Consider the following 18,217-nt stretch of genomic DNA (forward strand, 5'->3'; position numbering starts at 1 on the left):
TTCTGCTATGATCTGATCTGGTACCACTTGCTCTCTAATTCATATACTGGAACCTAATTCCCAGTGTGGTGGCACTAAACTGTGGGGCCGATAAGAAGTGACAGGTTCTTAAGGATGCCCCTCCAAGGAATGGACCTATTCTTTTAAAAGAGAGCTGGGGAAAAGGGAGCTTGTTGGGGCCTTCCACTTTATGAGAACATATAGAAGATTCCATCTATGACCAATAGCCCCTCACCAGACACCAAATGTGCCAGCATCTTGTTCTTGGATTTATCAGCCTCTAGAGCTATAATTAATAGCTTTCTATTACTTATAAATTACAAAGTATACAGAATTTTGATATAGCAGCCTGAATATACTCAGACATTGCTAGGAGTTGGGAGGTGCTTCCTTTGAAGTTTTTCATTTTGTGCACATTAGACAAATACTTAGCCACCAATCCAAACCCTCAGTCCTTAATATGGAAGAGGGGAGATTTTTAAGCTTTTAAATAGAGCCTTGCTGAGTTTTCTAGGTTGGCCGTGAACTTGGTGATTTTCCTACCTCAGCTTCTTGAGAAGCTGGGATGGCAGGCCAGAGTCACTGCATCCAGCACAGGTTTCCTGTTTTCCTACGTGGGAGTCGCCAGCTCTTTACACATAGACAATAAAAAAAAAAGTAGTTCTTGATGACATTTGCAATGACTAATGCAGGCATTTGACACTTCCTGTTCGGATCTGCTTCTCTTCTTCGTGAATTAGACTGAGAGAAAACTGCTAAGTTGGTAAGATGTGCTGGAGCTCCTTGGCAGAAGAAGAAGGGCTGGCTTGCTTTGCGTGGAGAGAGAAGCAGCTTTGTGTGCCGTCTTGTTTTGTTTTGTTCTTTGTTTGAACCAGAAAATGGCTTTAAAGAGATCCGTTACCTGTTGCGTCTCCCCTCCTCTCCATTCCCTGACTCTTTTCCTTTTAGGATGGCTTGTTAGCTAGCAAAATAGAGAATAAACAGAAAACAGAGAATCAAAGAAACCCAAGGGCTATGGCCATTACAACTCAGAAAGGATGGGTAAAGTCTGTAATCTCAGCTACTCAAGCGAAAGGATCAAGCTGGACACCTTGAAGCCAGCCCAGACAACTCAGCAAAACAATGTTTCTCAAAATCAGTTCTGGGTATACAGCTCAGTGGTAGAGCATGTCACTGGCACTTACACACACACACACAAAGCAAGCAAACTAACACCTCACCACGGGCAAAGGAGAGAGAAGCTGCAGGACTCAGTGGCTATGGGTTTGCAGGCTTTTAGTACAGCGAGTCCAGAGGCCACTGACCGTACAACAAAGAATTTGTTAAAGTCAAGTACATTCTAGCCTGAAAAACGACAGGAACATCTCACTTTCAAGAGCTCCTAAGAAACAGTGCTAGATGTGCAGTCTCGACGGCAGGTCAAAGACTTCGGAGCCCGACACAAGACTACTGCTCAACATCAATAGTCACTTGACAAATTCCAGCCTGAAGCACAATGACATGCCACTTCACACTCCTCACCGTGGAGAGGTGTTTGGAAGACGTATTCAAACCAGAACCTGCTATATCTCTGGAGGAGTTGTAAAATGAGTCAGACACTGTGGAACACAGGATGTTGGTTCTCGAAAATTTAAACACAGAATTACAAGAATTATAGCGATATCACCATATAAGTACCAGATTTCATGAGACCCTGGAAGCTCTGCAGGATCAGGACTGCTTGGTGACTAGACAGGAGAATTACATGAGGTGCCACCTGCCTGTATTCCCAGTACTCAGGAGGCTGAGACAGATGGATAGGAAATTCAAGACCAGTCTGAGCTACACGGACGGTTCCAAGCTAGCCTCGGTTATGAGACTCTGTCTTAAGCACAAAAAACAGGCTGGTGAGATGGCTGAGTGGGTAAAGGCCCCCGCTGCCAAGCCTGATGACCTGAGTTCAATCCCCCGAACCCACATGGGGAAGAGAAAGAAGCAAGTTGTCCTCTGACACACAACCTCATCTCATACACACACAGTAAAAGAATGTAAAAGAAAACCAACAATTCTACTTCTGCACATACACATATCCAAAAGAATCAAAAGCAAGAACTTGGAGACTCATGTTCCTAACAACTCTATTCACAACAGCAAAAAGATGGATGCCACCTAATTGCAAGTGACAGGTGAGTGGACAAATTCTACAGAATAATCAATGAACACCCTTAAGCCATTGAAAAGAAGGAAATTCTGACACACGCTACAATACAGATTAGCTTTGAAGACATGATGCTCAGTGAAAGACAGCCAGGTATAGAGGACCTATATTGTGTGGTTCCATGTATATGAAGTACTTATAGGCCAATTCATAGAGACAAAAGATAAAATTCTGGTTTATAAGGGGATGGATGAAAAATCAAAGGAGGACATGCTGATTAATGAATGGGCAGAGTTTCTTATGGGGAGACAAAAAGTTCTGATGACAGTTGCACTTTATATGATTACACTTAAAGCCACCTAAACTGTATGCTTAAAATGGCAAAACAGGTAAGTTTTATCTATAATAGTTTTCTTTTTCTATTATCTATGTGCGTGGTGTATGTGTGTGTTTGAATGGTCATATATGTGCGCGTGTGTATGCACTTACTTGCCCGTGGAAGTCACAGGTTGATGTCAGGTGTTTTCCTTGTTTGCTCTCCACCTTTTTTGTTTTGTTTTGTTTTGCTTTTTTGAGATAAAATCTCTTTGTGTAGCCCTTGTTGTCTTGGAACCCGCTCTGGAGACCAGGCTAGACTCGAACTCACAGAGATCCACCTGCCTCTGCCTCCGGAGCGCTGGAATTAAAGGCATGCATACCACTGACCAGCTTCCACCTAAACCTGGAACTCACAGGTTGGCTAGTCTGGCTGGCCAATGAGCTCCAGAGATCTGCTTGTCCCAGTGCTGTTGTTTCAGACATGTGCCATCATGACCAGATTTTACATGTATGCTAAGTATCTGATCTCTGGTCTTCATGCTAATACAGCGGGCAGTTTACTCACTGAGCCATTTCCCTGGGCCCAAATTTATGTATATTTTAGATTTAGCATAAGTTCTTCCTCCCTTTCTCCCCCCTCTCTCCTGTCCAGCATTAAAGGCTAAGGGGAGGGAAAGACTGAGTGACCTCTGTCTCCTCAGGCTCTCATCCTGTTTATGACCAGCAAGGACTAACTGTGGGGAGGAGCCTGTCACACAGGTGCTGTGGGAAAGGAGATGGAAGTAAAGGGAGAAGTGAAAAACCCCTTTACTCAGTGCCCTAGGCTGGAAGGGGATGATTCTTCTCCTTAAAGAAAAACTGGAGGTTTCGGCAGCTTGTCTGGATGCAGGTAAATTATAGCAGAGGCAAGCCTGCATCCTCAGGAGGATTCAAGCACAGACTCGGCTGTAGAAGTTGAAGGTGCTGAGAAGGAACCAGAACAGACCTGTGCTTTCTGGGAGCATAGGCCATGGGGTGGAGGGGGAGTGCACTGCTAACTGTGACCTCAGAGTGGATGTGCTGGAGATGCTGGAGTAAAGCCAAGGAAGCTGGGGGCATAGCTAGGAGGGGAAAGAAAGGCTGCCCAGCTGGAAGAGGCCAAGGGAGCTCCAGAAGGAGGTGGCCTTTGTGCTGGGCATTGAGAGATGGATGGTATTGGAGTCTGTGATCTTTTTTTCATGTTTTCTGGGAAGGGTTCACTGTTTGCCCAGACCGGCCCTAGAACTCTTGGCAACCCTCCTGCCTCAGGCTCCTAAGGGCTGGGCTGACAAACATGAGCCACCATACCTGTGGGAGGGGGTACTTTATGTTAGCTTCGTATCTGAACAGTAAGGACAAGCTGGTTTGCTCCACCTGGCAGTAAAAGGCAGACATGAACATACCAATTTCTAGATTAAATACTGACCATTCAAACATATGTAGATACACAAAGTTGGAAACTGTAAACTTGTGAATAAAATTTGACAACATACTTATACCTATGAGACGTCAAATACAAAATAAAAACAGAGAACATTCTAGCCACATTTCCCATATCCCTTACATACTGCCAGACGTCCAAGTATTCAATGTATGTATGTGCATGTGTGTATGTGTATCTTGGTAGTTGAAATATGTGGCATGGGAATGCTGTGTATTATCAGGATCAGTTGTAGAAGCCTTTGAACACCAAGCCCAGAAGTTTAGACTTAGCTCTAATGCTTTCTTCAAAAGGACCATTAAGCCCTCTCGCCAGCCCTCCGCAGGCTGCTGCTAAACATTAAGCCAGCGCAGATACTGAGAGGGTATGGGAGACATCCCCCACAGAAGCGGTCTACAGAAGTGGCTGCTTGGCTCACAGTGGGGGTGATAAACAAAGCTGTCCAAGCTCAGCTGCAGGGGCAGGAAGAGCTCACTAGGCATAAGAAAAATCTGCCAGTCAGTGGAGGAAGTAGAGCCATGGCACAGATAACGGACCCTTGGGAAGAGCGTAAGCACTCACAGTGGCAGGAATCCCTGGGGCCATAAGGGCATAGGGGCTTCTCCGGATGGCAGCCACGCTACTCTGCAGATGACTCAAAACCCAGTTGGAACTAGGGCAAGAAGTCCTGCTCTCTCCTATTGTAACCCCTGCCCCCACTCTTGGGCTCATGTCTCTGCTCTGTTTCCAACCCCTATGTGCCAGCAAGCCAAGCACCATGGTGACCTGCCCTAAACAGGGAGCCAGGGAGCCTGCCAAGTATTGTTGGCCAGGCTTGGGTCATGAATCTGGGCATGGCTACTACAGCTCCTTGGCCTTACCTTCCACTCCTGCCCCCACGGGCTTTCTCCTAGAAGTTACCCATTGCCTTTTGCCTGGGCCAGATGGACAGCCAGCAGGCACCTGGCCTATGTCCCACGTGGACTAACTTGTGGCTTCACCCACTTGCCAAAGGATTCCAGGTAGAAAAAAAAATTCTAATGGCTCAAACAGAGGTCTGGAGAAAAGTAAGAAATGGATAATCCAGACTGCTGCTTGGAATTGGAAAGCACATGCTCACGCAGTGACACCGTGAGCACTCATGGAAAGTACTGGCCCTCACAGCAGTGCAGAACCTCCTGTGGCTGCCGGCAGGCCAGAGGTCACACAGCAAGCAGGGAGCCATGGAACTCACCTCCCCACCCGCATCCCCAGGCAGGCCATGTGGCAGGCATTCCAGGGCAAGAAGCCAGCTTCGACAACTCCCCCCCCCCTCCACCTCTGCCCTCTCCCTGGATTTTTCTTTTCTGGTGTGCGAAAGGTGAAGGAGAGGGTGTGTGGCGCTTGTGATTGAGCCTGTGTGTTCCAGCTGTGAGCTCTTGCCATTCCCACAGAGCTGAGTGGCTGCTGCATCAATGAAGCTGCTTTGGGGGCTAAAAGTCCAAACGCGGGCAGGGTGTCTAAAGAGATGGTTCAATGGTTAAGAGTGCCTAATGCTCTTCTGGCGGTCTGAATTCATAGCCCAACACACTTGTCTGGTGGCTTCCAACCACCTGTAACTCCAGCTCCAGGGAATCTGACACCTCTGGCCTCCTGAGACACCCATACACACCCACACAGAGACACATGCATAACACATAATGAACGAATAAAATATTTTTTAAAGAAGGGCTGGGGATCTGAAGCAGCCACCAAGGTGGCCTGAAGGGGCAACCATCTTTGGGCTTCAGCAGAGGTGTTCAGTTTCTGTCTGAAGCAGAGACCTTAGAGATTTCCATCCTTAACTGGTTGTCTAGATTACAGCAACTTATTTCCACTCCAGAATACTCCACAGCACCACAGTCTTTGATTAGGGCAGCTTAGAGGTGCCAACTTGCTGGGTGGCGCCCACAGCATCCAGATGCCGAGACCCAGCCCAGCCCAGCATTCTTGCCTGTATCTTTCCCACCCTTTGTCTCCTGACACACTCCTTCTCAACCTTCTGGAGTCTTCTCAGGGTCCAGGGTATTCCCCCTGGGCAGCCACTACTAACTTTGTTATTTAGGGGCTCCGGCACAGTGCTGCCAACATTTCATTTGACTAAGTAGTGGCATTTTTCAAGCGACAGTCGTTTACTAAAACCAAGATGCCATCAACAAGAGGAAGTTTTAACATCTCTGAGTTGGAATGACATTGTGGAAACTGCAGAGAGAAAGAGAGAGAGAGAGAGAGAGAGAGAGAGAGAGAGAGAGAGAGAGAGAGAGAGAGAGAGGAGGATGAGGAGGGGGAAAGAGGAAGCAAAGGAAGGAGGAGGAGAAGAGATCTGGCTTTCCGGAGAACTGCATTATTATTTTTCTCCTTTTTGAACTCAGAAGAGTCAGTTTGTAAAGGAAGGCCATCCGTTTGCATTTGGGAACTGCAGCTTAGCTGACAGTTGGGACCGCAGAAGCGGCTCTGCGACTAGGAGTGTTTACTGCTCTATCAGGAGCTGAGTGTGGTTCCCAGCACCCATGTATGACGGCTCACAAACTCCTGTAAGTCTGAGGAGCCATACTCCTCACCGCTGACCTCTAAAAGCCACATAAATGAACACACATACATAGATAAAATAAATCTTTAAAAGGAAAGTCTAGCTTCGAGTAAGTGTGGCGGCGTCCCACATACCAATTTGGAAAGCATTTTGGAGTTCACCGAGCCTCCTCCATGTGCTCACAGCCCTCCAGGATAAAGGAGTCACTATTATCATTTTACATTTGAGGAAAATCGTCCCAGAAAAATGAAACTGATTGTCCAAGTCACAAAGCCAGTGAAGAGCCCCAAGTCTCAGAGGTTTTTTGCCCTAGGCCATGCATGCTGCCTTGAAGAAATAGCATCATCAATCAAGTCCCTGCAAAAAGTGTTTCCTGGACCGGCATTAGAGGGAGTGTACCTCAGTGGCAGCATCCTCACCTAGCACACATAAGACCCTGGATTCAAAATCCAGCACTGCAAGAAAAAAATCAAAGTACTCACCAAGCACGGAGCCCATGGTCTCTGAGATGCAAAGTCAAAGACTGTCCCATATTCTCACAGAGCTCACAGGGAAGAAGCACATGTCAGATAATGTGAATGACATCACCACCTCATAAAGTTTGTTATGGCTGTGAAGGACACAGCTTAGAAAGGCATCCAGCACCAAGCCAGGCACTCAGTAGGATTTCAGTAACTATGAGTTCTTAATGTCCTCTCCTTCTTCAAAGCAGTGGGGAGCTATACAGAAAACAGTCCTTCTGCCAAGAAGCAAGGATGCTTCTCAGTCTCAACTGCTCAATGGCGCATGAAAAGTGCTAAACGTTCCTCAAACCATGTCCCTTCACATCTGACTCCGTCCATCCCAGCCTTTTAATCCATCTGGGGGAGCTGAGAGGTATGTCTGTGGGGCAAGGTCAGGAAGGAAGCTGCACAGCCTAAGCAAGTCTTGAAAGAGTCATGAATGAAGGATTGGTGTTGGTGAGATGGCTTAGCAGGTCGGGGCACTTGCCACCTAACCTGACAAGGAGAGAATCTACTCCCACGAGCTGTCCTCTAACCTCTGTATGTGGGCCAGGGACTGTGTGTGTGCACGTGTGTGTGTGTGTGTGTGTGTGTGTGTGTGTGTGTGTGTGTATCCTTGTCTCAAAAATCAAGCACAAATGAAATGTAAAAATAAATGCAAATAAGAACCTAGGAATTGCTGGAGTGAATGGAGGAAAAGGCCGGACTAGCAAAATACAGGAATGTTTGGGGCTCTGTCCTGGGGAAGACTGGGTGGGGAGACAGCCTGTGAGTGGGGGAGGGGAATAGAAGAAAAGCAGGGAATGGGGGAGGAGCAAGACACCAGGGAAATGAAGGGGAATGGCCACTCGCATACACGGTCCTTGTACTTGCTAGTCCTCTGTTCTTCCCATCTTTCCTCAGCAGTTCCCATGCATCCTCCATACATCACCTGTCACCTCACGTATCCGCTTCACAGAGAACCTTCTGACCTCCCTGATTAGGTCGAAGGTCCTATCATGGGCTCTGAGAACATGTGTCCATCTGTCCGTGTGGCCATTTGGTTGCTATCTGCCTCCTCCACGAGACTGTGAACTCCACGAGGACAAAGACTGGGTCTTGTTTTGTAGATCATTCTGCCTCTAGTTCTAGAATGCACTGTGACTGAAGGACCCCGCAGACGAAACAGCATAGAACTCTCGAGTGAGGCTACAGGGAGTTTGAATTCCAGGTCTGACACCTTATTAGCTGTGCGGCCTCAGTCAAGTTATTGAATCTTTCTGTGCCTCCATTTCCAGATCAGGAAGAGTGCATTAGCAAAAGCAGTTCTTGTGAGCATGAGGTATCTGCAAGTACTTCAGCTGGGCTGGGCACATGACAATGTGCCAGCACACCTAAGGTATTCATTCACGTCCATAAATCAACAGGCACGGTCTCCTATCTCGCCTGCTCCACCAACACAGGGAGAATGCGCTCCTTTCCCAGATGGCTGCTTCTGCTCTTGGTCACTTATAGACTGTTCTTGCTGTTGCCAAAAAGACTGCCAGTCAAATCACGTCACTCTCCTGCTCAGAGCTATGTGGTCACCCCTCATCATGCTGTAAGTTAAATCCAGTCTCCTCAGGGTCCCCAGGCACTTCCCAAGGAGTCCTTGTCAAGCTTCTCGGCCTTACCTTGCAGCGTTCCGGCACCTCCTGAATGGCTCTGTACAGTTTTTCAACGCACAGGCTCCCCACTCCCACCTTTCCATCTCTCAAATTGCTCCACCGTGTAGCTCAGGCTGGCCTTGAACTCGCTCTGTCACAGCAGCCTCAATCCTTCTGCCAGAGCTTCCCAAGAGCCTGGACAACAGGTACACACGTCAACATGCCTGACATCTGTGGTCTCTTTCTTCATGCTGAGCCTTGGTAATGGTCTCTTCTCTGCCTGGGTCCCTTTTATCCCTATGTCTCTTTCACCCACTGCCTCTTCTTCTGCCAGATCCAGTCCCAGACACAACACCCTCTGCCAAGTCCTTGCTGATGCCCCTTTCCCCATTCCTTTGTGTGTGTGTGTGTGTGTGTGTGTGTGTGTGTAGGGGGACATTTCTCCTGCATTGTTCCAGAACCTCAGTTCTCCCTCTTCTGGGAAGGTACCACCCTATCCAGTTGCTGCCTAATGCAGCTTGGTGATGGGAGTGGCCTGATCTAGTCCACAATTGCAAACCCAGCACCCAGCAGAAAGCTCACAACAGAGCAACCGACTCAAAGAAATTGGATTGAGTGAATTCTGCAGCCGCTGGTTCCCCGAGTCAGTGACTCTGGGTAACTTCTGCTGGAGCATGTTTCCCAGGAATCAAAGCTGGGGGTAGCACGTGACCACTGAATAAAGGACAGCTCTTGCTGGGTAGCTGGTGGTCAGGAAAAGAACAAAACAAGATACTGCTCCCCCTCCCCCGCCATGCTGCTTCCCTTCAGTCTTCAGACTCTTGAGTAAAACTAGAAGGCCTGAGCCAGCAAAAACACAGTCCTCTTCAGTAAACTCTTAGGAAAGAGCCATCCTCTGAAGCAACACCACACCCTTGGCAGAGTTGCCAGCGTGAGCAGCCAGAGTCGGAGGTCTGGCTTTTCTTCATGTCCTGTCCAGAAATTCGCAGTACAAACCTTGGATGACATCTGGACGGGGGAACACAACCCATACCAAGAAACCTCAAGAAGGAACTCACACTGAGTCTTCTCACAGTAACACGCACTATTCTGGAATAACCGTGGACACTGCCATCCAAATGCTCCGTCAGTTGTGAGAGAGAAGCAAAGCGGGGTCTTACCAGTCACCGGGCATGGTGAAGGTGTCCATGACAGCCGGATCTCTCTCCACACTCAGAATGCAGTCTGCTGGGAAAATGAGCCCAAGTACAAGTGCAAGCTCTAGTTGAACCTCTCTGCCTTTGTCACGCGAGGACAAGGGGGACAGAGCTGGAGACTCATCTTTCTAAAGTCCAGTTGAACTGAACTCCCCCATGAGTGACCCCCAGCTGCTTCAGAATTGCTCCTCAATCGCAACACACTGGGCTCACTTGCCTAATGCCTTCTTCCCCTATGCCGTGCTAGGCTGGAACCCAGGGCCTTGTGCATGCCAGGCAAACACTCTGCACTGAGCTAAACCTGCGCCATACCTTCAGCCTGATGTGGCTCTGATTTCAAACTTGGCAGCCGTTCCTTGGTATTTGCCAAAACACACAAGTACCTTTGACATAGTATGTACCTACCATCATGGTCTCCCTTTCCACTCGACATTCTTCTGTGCGTGTATTTTTGCACAGCACTTGTTTGCAGACTTGTCCCACTTGGCGACTATGTTATATAATGACTATACTAACACAGGCAGTCTGCTTGTCAGATCCCTATAATTGACTGTACTGATAGGATCTATTTGACGTCATAATAAATAACACTATATAGTTTGCTTTTGACAATACCCTCTATATTGTTTCACTGGACATTAGTTCTGTTTCAGAAGTGCTTTAGAAAAGCATATATGGAAGCCAAAGAGCCCAAACTGGGTGACGTCGGTCTGCACGGACTGCAGGTCGGACTGCACCTACCCACCAGTCATCTAACAGGACAGCTCTCAGATCTGCCCAAGGTCCTCCTCTCAGATGGGAGAGGCCGGGCTGGGAACTCACCTTAGCCTTCCAACAGGGGAGTCAGGGACACTTGGGCACAGATGGAATGGGTGGGCTAAAAAAGATAACTTTTTTTTTATTATTATTTCTGGAAAGCTCTTGGTCTTAACCTGGGCAAGTTTCGGGACCTGACTCCGGAGCAGAACAGCTCGATGTTTATGTAAACCGGTCTTTATTGGGTTATATGGCAGACACTGGGGCTCTCTATCTAACAGCCACCCTCTTCATCTTCTGGCTTGTTAACAGGCGTGAGTTTGTTCAAGTGGCTCATCAAGGTATTTTCCTATCAGACAAGGAAGACCCAGATCGGTCTAAGATGGAGCACATGGCACAGTTGTAATGAATGAAACACGAGGGACAGTCTCTTAGAAAGTCTCCCTTTAAAGGCAACAGAACAAAGACCGTGAGGAGGAAGCAGTTATTTCTTGCCGCTAAGATGAAGATGGAATACTTGGATTTGCAGCAGCCACTTCGTAATTACAAGGCAATAAATACGATGGTGGCCGAATGATGGTTTGCTATGTGTGGCAGAATAGCCAACCAGTGGCCTTTAAAATTCCGTCCTGTGAAAAAGGAGCACAACTTGTATTCGTTCAGGTCACTGCAGATTGGGTTTTCTCTTGCTCGGTAGCACAAAGCATGCCCAACCATACCTACTGAGTACCTGGCACGTTACTAAGTATCAAAGAGGTACAGAAGAAGTGGAAAGCACACTTCTTTACCAGAGCAAACCTGCTTAGAGAGATACAAAAGGAGCAAATAGCCAGACATACACCTGTAACCCCAGCTTTTGGGAGGCCCGGATAGTAAGAGTGTCATAAGGTCAAGGCCAGCTGATGCTATGAAACAAGTCCCAGGCCAGCCTAGGTTAATTGAGCAAGACTCTGTCTCAAAATGACAACAACAAAAGTCAACACAAATAGCAATCTATGAAAACAATAAACAGATGTTAAGGCCCAAGGACAGGCTCTTAGTCAAGGTGTATAGGAAGAGCCAAATCCAGAAGTCAATACAGTGTGTCTGAGGAGCAACGAGACTAAGGTAGGACCTAGACGGGAACTGGGAGAGCTAAGAAGACAGTTGATCAGAGCTATGGCCAAAGGCTGGAACATGCTGGTTCAGGATCTGGCCCTGGACCGGTACCCACTGGAGCACCAGTGTGGGAGGAAGTGCTGCTGAGAGCTGTCCTAGAGGAAGATTACTTGGGTACTGAGGCACAACTGCAGACCGAGGCTATGGGGCTCAGGCGAGTGATGACAGCTGGCAGGTCACACACGGTGCAGGAGACGGTCCAGAGGAGGAGTGAAGAGGAATGGAGCGATTGGCCAGTGCAACTACTGAGATTGAGAAAGAAAGGAAGGAATCAGGAGGGAGGGAGGAGAAGAGAGGGAGAGAGAGAGGGAGGGGGAGAGAGAGAAGGAGAGAGGGAGGGAAAGTGCCTAAGTTTTGGGGTAAGAGCAAAAGAGACACAAGAAAAGATGCCATGCCTTTCCGGTGGTGATGACCTCCCTACGAGAACACGCCTCTCGCAAAGGATCTCCTTCATCCCTCTCCAGAGGAGGAAAAGAGGAAACACAAGAAAAAGCGCCTGGTACAGAGCCCCAATTCCTACTTTACGGATGTGAAGTGCCCAGGATGCTATAAAATCACCACGGTCTTTAGCCATGCACAGATGGTAGTCTTGTGTGTTGGCTGCTCCACTGTCCTCTGTCAGCCTACAGGCGGGAAAGCAAGACTGACAGAAGGATGCTCCTTCAGGAGGAAGCAGCACTGAAAAGCACCTGATTCGAGATGAGTGGGAACCATCCCAATAAACACATTTTGAATAAAAAAAAAGAAAAGATGCCATTTACATAGGTCTAGTGAGTCTAAAATCCCAGTCTAAATTCTAAAATCATAACCTTTTGCTTAACAACTGCCCCAATAATCTATTTAATATTTTTTTCTTAAATTGCTCTTCTTAATATTGTTTCTTAAAAAAAAACTTCCACATATTTCTAAACAAACAACATCCTTGAAGCTCCAAGATTCAGTGCACTAAAGTTTTACTCTAAAAGATACTAAAATAAATTCACAGGGCTGGAAAAATGGCTCCGTGGTTAAGAGGACTGGCTGCTCTTCCAGAGGTCCCAGGTTCAATTCCCAGCACCAACGTGGCAGCTAAAACTGTCTGTAACTCCAGTTCCAGGGAATCTGACACCCTCACACAGACATACATCCAATCAGAGCACCAATACAAAAATTGTTAAAAAAAATCACAGCTATTGAAGTTTAAAACTGTATATGTTCAGTCATGTACCACCTGAAATTATTTCACATTCTGTCAACCATGGTCTTAACCAAAGAATCATGGGAACATACAACTTGGGAAAATACCAACTCAGGCCAAGTGACCAGGGATGTGTTCTATGCAGGCATGAGAGGGAATGTTTCTAGAAGCCCATTCTCCAGCCCCGTACCTTTCAGACTCACACCCTTTTCCTGAGTCGGCAGTTTACATTCTTTTCTGGGGCTACATGAACGATAGATGGCATAGATGTCAGGGTGCTTGAGAAAGCATTGCTCCCACATCAGCTGTCTGGCTTAGTGTGGCGGTCTGGTGACAGTGAGGCCCCAAATCCCCTCATGATAGGTGTAAAGGAAAGATTTCTACAATTTGAGCTGAGCCTCTCAGAAAGAGGCAAGGCTGCAGCTGCTCTCCTCCTTTCTTCTCCCTCCCTCCTCCCCAACTTCCAAAAGAAGTTGCTTAGCATAGAGACTTGTGACTCATAGAAACCAAGGACCGGGCTGGAGGGGTCAGACAGCTAAGATTGCTCCCCAGTCAGCAACAAGCAGACTCAGCACCTGGGTTCCCAGACCATGGCAGTCTTCAGGCCTTTAGAGCCTGGGGGAGCCTTCCCTGCAGAAAGGCCAACAGAGTAGGAAGTGGCAAAGGACTTGTGGAAATGAAAGAAGGCTGTTCTCTCAGGGGGGTGGAGTCTGGCTCACGTCTGCTAGGCCCTTCCCACTTCCTTCCCAGGGAACATGTCACACTAGTAATGATAGTAAGTGGCAACACTTACCAGCAAAGAACTGTGTGCTCTATGCATTCACGTATTATTTGGCCCTTACAAAGAACTGATGAGGCAGGCACTTGGCCTGAACTCATTCTAGAAAGGAGGAAACTGGAATGAAGACTAAAGGAGCCAGCCTGAATTGAAACTAATTAGTCTAGTTCCAGAACTCAGTATATGTATGTGCGTGTGTGTGTGTGTGTGTGTGTGTGTGTGTGTGTGTGTGTAGGGGAGATTGAACCTTGAGCCTTGCACGTGCCGGGCTAGCACTCTACCACTAAGTGATAACTCACATCCTCTTTTGATTTGATTTTATAAAGACAAGGTTTCACTATACACTTCTGGATTTCCTGGAGCTCACTATGGAGAGGCAGGTCTGGGACTCACAGAGATCCACCTGCTTCTGCCTCTGGAGATCAGCGATTAAAGGTGTGTGCCACCACATCAGGCTCCTCTTCTTATTTAAGAAAATGTTTGAGGCAGACTCTCACTGAGTTGCCTAGACTGGCCTTAAGCTCACTCGACAACTCAGGCAGGGCTGGACTTTCATATCTGTGTCTGCATCCTGAAAAGCCAGCCCTGGCTTAACACTAAAATTCTTGGAAAATTTATTCTTCATTACATTTGCTTGTTTGTTTGTTGTGTGTGGTGTGCGCGCACACTGCAGCATACAAGGGAAGGTCAGAGGACAACCACAGAAATAGATATGCCTGTCCTTCCACCATGTGGATCCTCCCATGAGTTCAGCCCATTAATTCAGTCATCGGGCTTGGCAACAGACACCTTTATACCCTTGGAACCATCTTGCTTGTCCAGAGCTCAAGTTCTTTAGCTCTTCTGCTTCCCAAGAACACTTTCTAAAGAATGTTCATGCCAGGTACAGCTAGTTGGACCAGACAGAATCCTGACTCAGGACAGAGAAACCCATAGGTTGTCCAGCAGCCAGTGGGTGTTAAGCTGTCTATCACCATAGTAATGACCAGTTAGCACTCAGCTCTCAACTCTACTTTCCTGTGGAATCTGAAAGTGCCACCGGGAGAGGAGAGAGGGACACACACACACACACACAGGGGTGGGGGGAGAGTTCAAGGCAGTACAAAGGCCTTTAGTGAGCAGAATCTAAGAAGTAGACTGGGAAACAGAATTATTGGCAGCATCAGAAATAGCTACTTCTCAGAGAACAAGGCAAATTCCAGTTAGTCACTTCAACTACCCACTTGTCTTATCCTCATTTTGTCTCATTAACCATCCTTCATGCATTTTGCAAATCCCCCAAATGTCAACAAAATCCAAAATGTTGACACTTTCTGTTATGGCCCAAGAACTACACAGACAGGAGGCATCACCAAAGCACTAGGGCCCCAGCATGGCCAGGCAATCCTCTTTGAGTGGTGGCCCTGGGAGCATTTGAACCTTCTCTATCGGCCTTGCTACAAGCCCGTCTCTGAGTTCCACAAGAGAAGCTTTCAGACATCGTGCGGCTTCCCATAGCTTATTATCCGAGTTGCCTTGGTGTCCTCCCAGACCCCTTCGCTTGATGTGACCCCCAACATCTATGAGCATTTCCTACCACCCCAGGAATCTCAAGTCTCAATGCCCCCCCTCCAGCATCTAACACCTTTCCCTCTACACTGCCTCTTCCCCAGGAACACTGAAGCCTGCCTTCTCCCCCCACTCCAGCCCTCAGTTCCCTTCCCTTTAGCAAACTTCTGGAAGGGACCAGTCATACTAGCTCTCTCCACGTCTTCACTCCCATTCTTCAGTTCCATGTAGTCTGAGGGCCAGTTCTACCCACTCATGGGAACCATGGGCCAAAGGTCTAACTCCCACTGTGGTTCCTGTGCTTCCGCTGGCCTCTCCTAAGCCCTACCACGGTCAGCCACTGCCTCTATGCTGAGGCATCACCTATCTTCTGGAAGGCTATTGTTCTCCTTCTGATTTTTCCTCCAGTGCTAGAGATGGAAGCCAGGGCCTCATGCCTGCTAAGCAAGTGTTTTACCACTGAGTTACCCCTTGGCTTTCCCCAAAAATATTGCTCATCTCTGGGTATTACCCAACCATCTCAGTGGTCTCCTTTGCCTCTGTCCAGTCCTAAGGTGTTGAGGGCTCTTAGGAATTGTTCCTAAGCCATCTTTTATTTCCCTACAGATTCTCCCTGTAAGATATTCCAAGGTTTCAATGACATTCAGAAACTGATAACTCTCAAATTTTTATTTCTGACCTAAATGTGTCCAAGCGTAAATACATGTAGTCAATTTTCACTTGTGTGTTCCACAAAAGAACCTGAAGTTGGCATCCCCAGATCTGAGCTGGCCAGCATTTCTATGGAGGCTATTGGTCCTTGTTGCTTATAATAACTAACATTGATTGAATCCTTTGCACACTCCAGACACACTTGAAAGCACTCTGTATGTACTATTGCACTTAATCATTACAAAGAATATAAGCGAGGAAACTTGAAAACAGAAGGGTTAAGTAGTCTGTCCCAAGGTCAATCAACTAGTGTCAAATCTAGACTTAGAAACCCAAGCAGAGGGCTTAGGAGATAACTCAGTGAGTAACTTCAGGGGTGGAGCTTAGCTGGACAAAGTAGCCCACTGGAGGCAGATCCTTTGGGGAATATGTCTTGCTCTGTCCCTTTTCTATCTCTCTTATCTCTACTTCCTGCTTGACATGAGTAGCCTTTGCCACCTGCTCCTGCCATGATCTTCCGCCTCTCCATGGGCCCGAGTCAACAGGACCAATGACAATGGCACAGTAACTCTTCCCTCTCTTTAAGCCCTTTGTCAGGTCTTTTGTCTCTGTAAGGAAATCTGACTCACCCACTGAGTTTGGGGAGTTCCATGGGTGTATAAGCTATACCAGAGTTCTCTATGTCCCTTCTCCTTTCTCCAAGTCATTCTCAGTGCTCTAAGAAAATATCCCAGAGCCAGCTGTAGGACATAGGCCCCGTATTCCATCTGTCCGCTCAGATCTTCCTTCCTGATCCTAGAGTCAAGAGACAGTGTCCTCCTGTGACTCTGTTTCCTGCGCTGGCTTTCCCTGTGACTTCAACTATCCCTTGACTGTCAGAATGAGACTCAAGCTATGGTTTAGTTACCAACTCTTTTAATAGCCTCGATAGATTGACAGGAGTGCGACGGAAATCACAATGATGACTTAACCAGTCTGCCTTCTCCCCTCAGCAGCATGAAGCAATCCCACCACTGTCAAGTGATGGTGCCTTCCAGACGCAATAGAGGCAGCTCCATGGTTACCTGAGACAGCGTACGCTGGAGAAGCAGTACCCAAAGGGAGACCTCACATGAGGTCTAAAGACTACTCTATGGCTAGAGAAATAACTCAGTGGTTAAGAGCACTTGCTGCCCATCCAGAAGTCCCGGGTTCAAATCCCAGCACCCACATGGATTCTTACACCTGTGTATAACTTCAGTTCCAGGGGACCTGATGCCCTCACAGACACACACACACACACACACACACACACACACACACACACAGGCAAAATACCAATGCACATAAAACAAAATAAATAAATGACTTTTAAAAAGACAACTCTGAAAAAAAAAAGACAACTCTGTTCTCAGATGCCCTGCTGTACTTTTAGTACTGGAAACAGAAACAGGCAGAAAGTAGTGAAGTTATGAGGAGAAAGGGATCTGGTTTGAAAGTGGGCAGAGACGGAAACAGTGTCTTTTGTTTGTTTGTTTATTTATTCATTCATTTGTTTGTTTGTTTCAAGACGGTTTCCCTGTGTAGTCCTAGCTGTCCTGGAACTTGCTCTGTAGATCAGGCTGGCTTTGAACTCACAGAGATCCACCTGCCTCTGCCTACCAAGTGTTGGGATTAAAGGTGTGCACCTTTAATTAAAGGTGTCTCGAAAAACAATAATAATAATAATAATAATTTCAAGAAAACAAAGCTCTTGTGGCTTCCTAATCCCTGCTCTCATACAATCCCTCTTAGGGCCTAGAGAGGTTAGGCCCTAAGAGTTAGAAGTATGAAGTTAGAAGCACATACTGCTCTAACACAGGACCCAATTTGGTTACCATCACCCACATCAGGCAGTTCCTAACTGCCTATAACTCCAGTTCTGGAGGACCTAATGCCCTCTTCTAATCTCTGCAGGTACCCACACATGTGCACATACCAACACAGACACATATTCATATAACTAAAAGTAGACGAGCTAGAGAGATGGCTAAGGGGTTCAGAGCACTTGTTCTTGCAGAGGGTTCGGGTTCAAGTTTCAGCACCAATGTAATGGATCACAACTGTCCATAACTTCAGCTGCAGGGGAACTGATGCCCTCTGCTGGCCTCCTTGGGCATCAGGTATGTATGTGGCACACAGACATGCATGTAGGCAAACACTAACACATATAAAAGAAATCAAAAAATTTAATTGAAGAAGATATTTTAACTTATCCTCCTGGAGATTGGAAATAGACAAGAGTCCCAGATCCTTCATCCGACGATGGATGGCGATACAGACGGAGACCCACATTGGAGCACTGGACTGAGCCCCCCATGGTCCAAATGAGGGGCAGAAGGAGGAAGAACATGAAAAAAAACTCA

At 47.3% G+C, this 18,217-nt stretch overlaps 1 protein-coding gene and 1 pseudogene across 1 annotated transcript in view; one reads left to right on the forward strand and one right to left on the reverse strand.

Annotated features, from left to right (window-relative positions):
* Positions 1 to 18,217, reverse strand: part of Nhsl2 (NHS like 2) — a 256,229-nt gene that overhangs the window by 207,643 nt on the left and 30,369 nt on the right. The gene's annotated exons all lie outside the window — the stretch shown is intronic.
* On the forward strand, positions 12,092 to 12,401 carry LOC125389224 (small ribosomal subunit protein eS27 pseudogene; annotated as a pseudogene).

Source organism: Myodes glareolus, chromosome X (genome assembly GCF_982192425.1).
Source record: "Myodes glareolus chromosome X, mMyoGla1.1, whole genome shotgun sequence".
NCBI lineage: Eukaryota > Metazoa > Chordata > Mammalia > Rodentia > Cricetidae > Myodes > Myodes glareolus.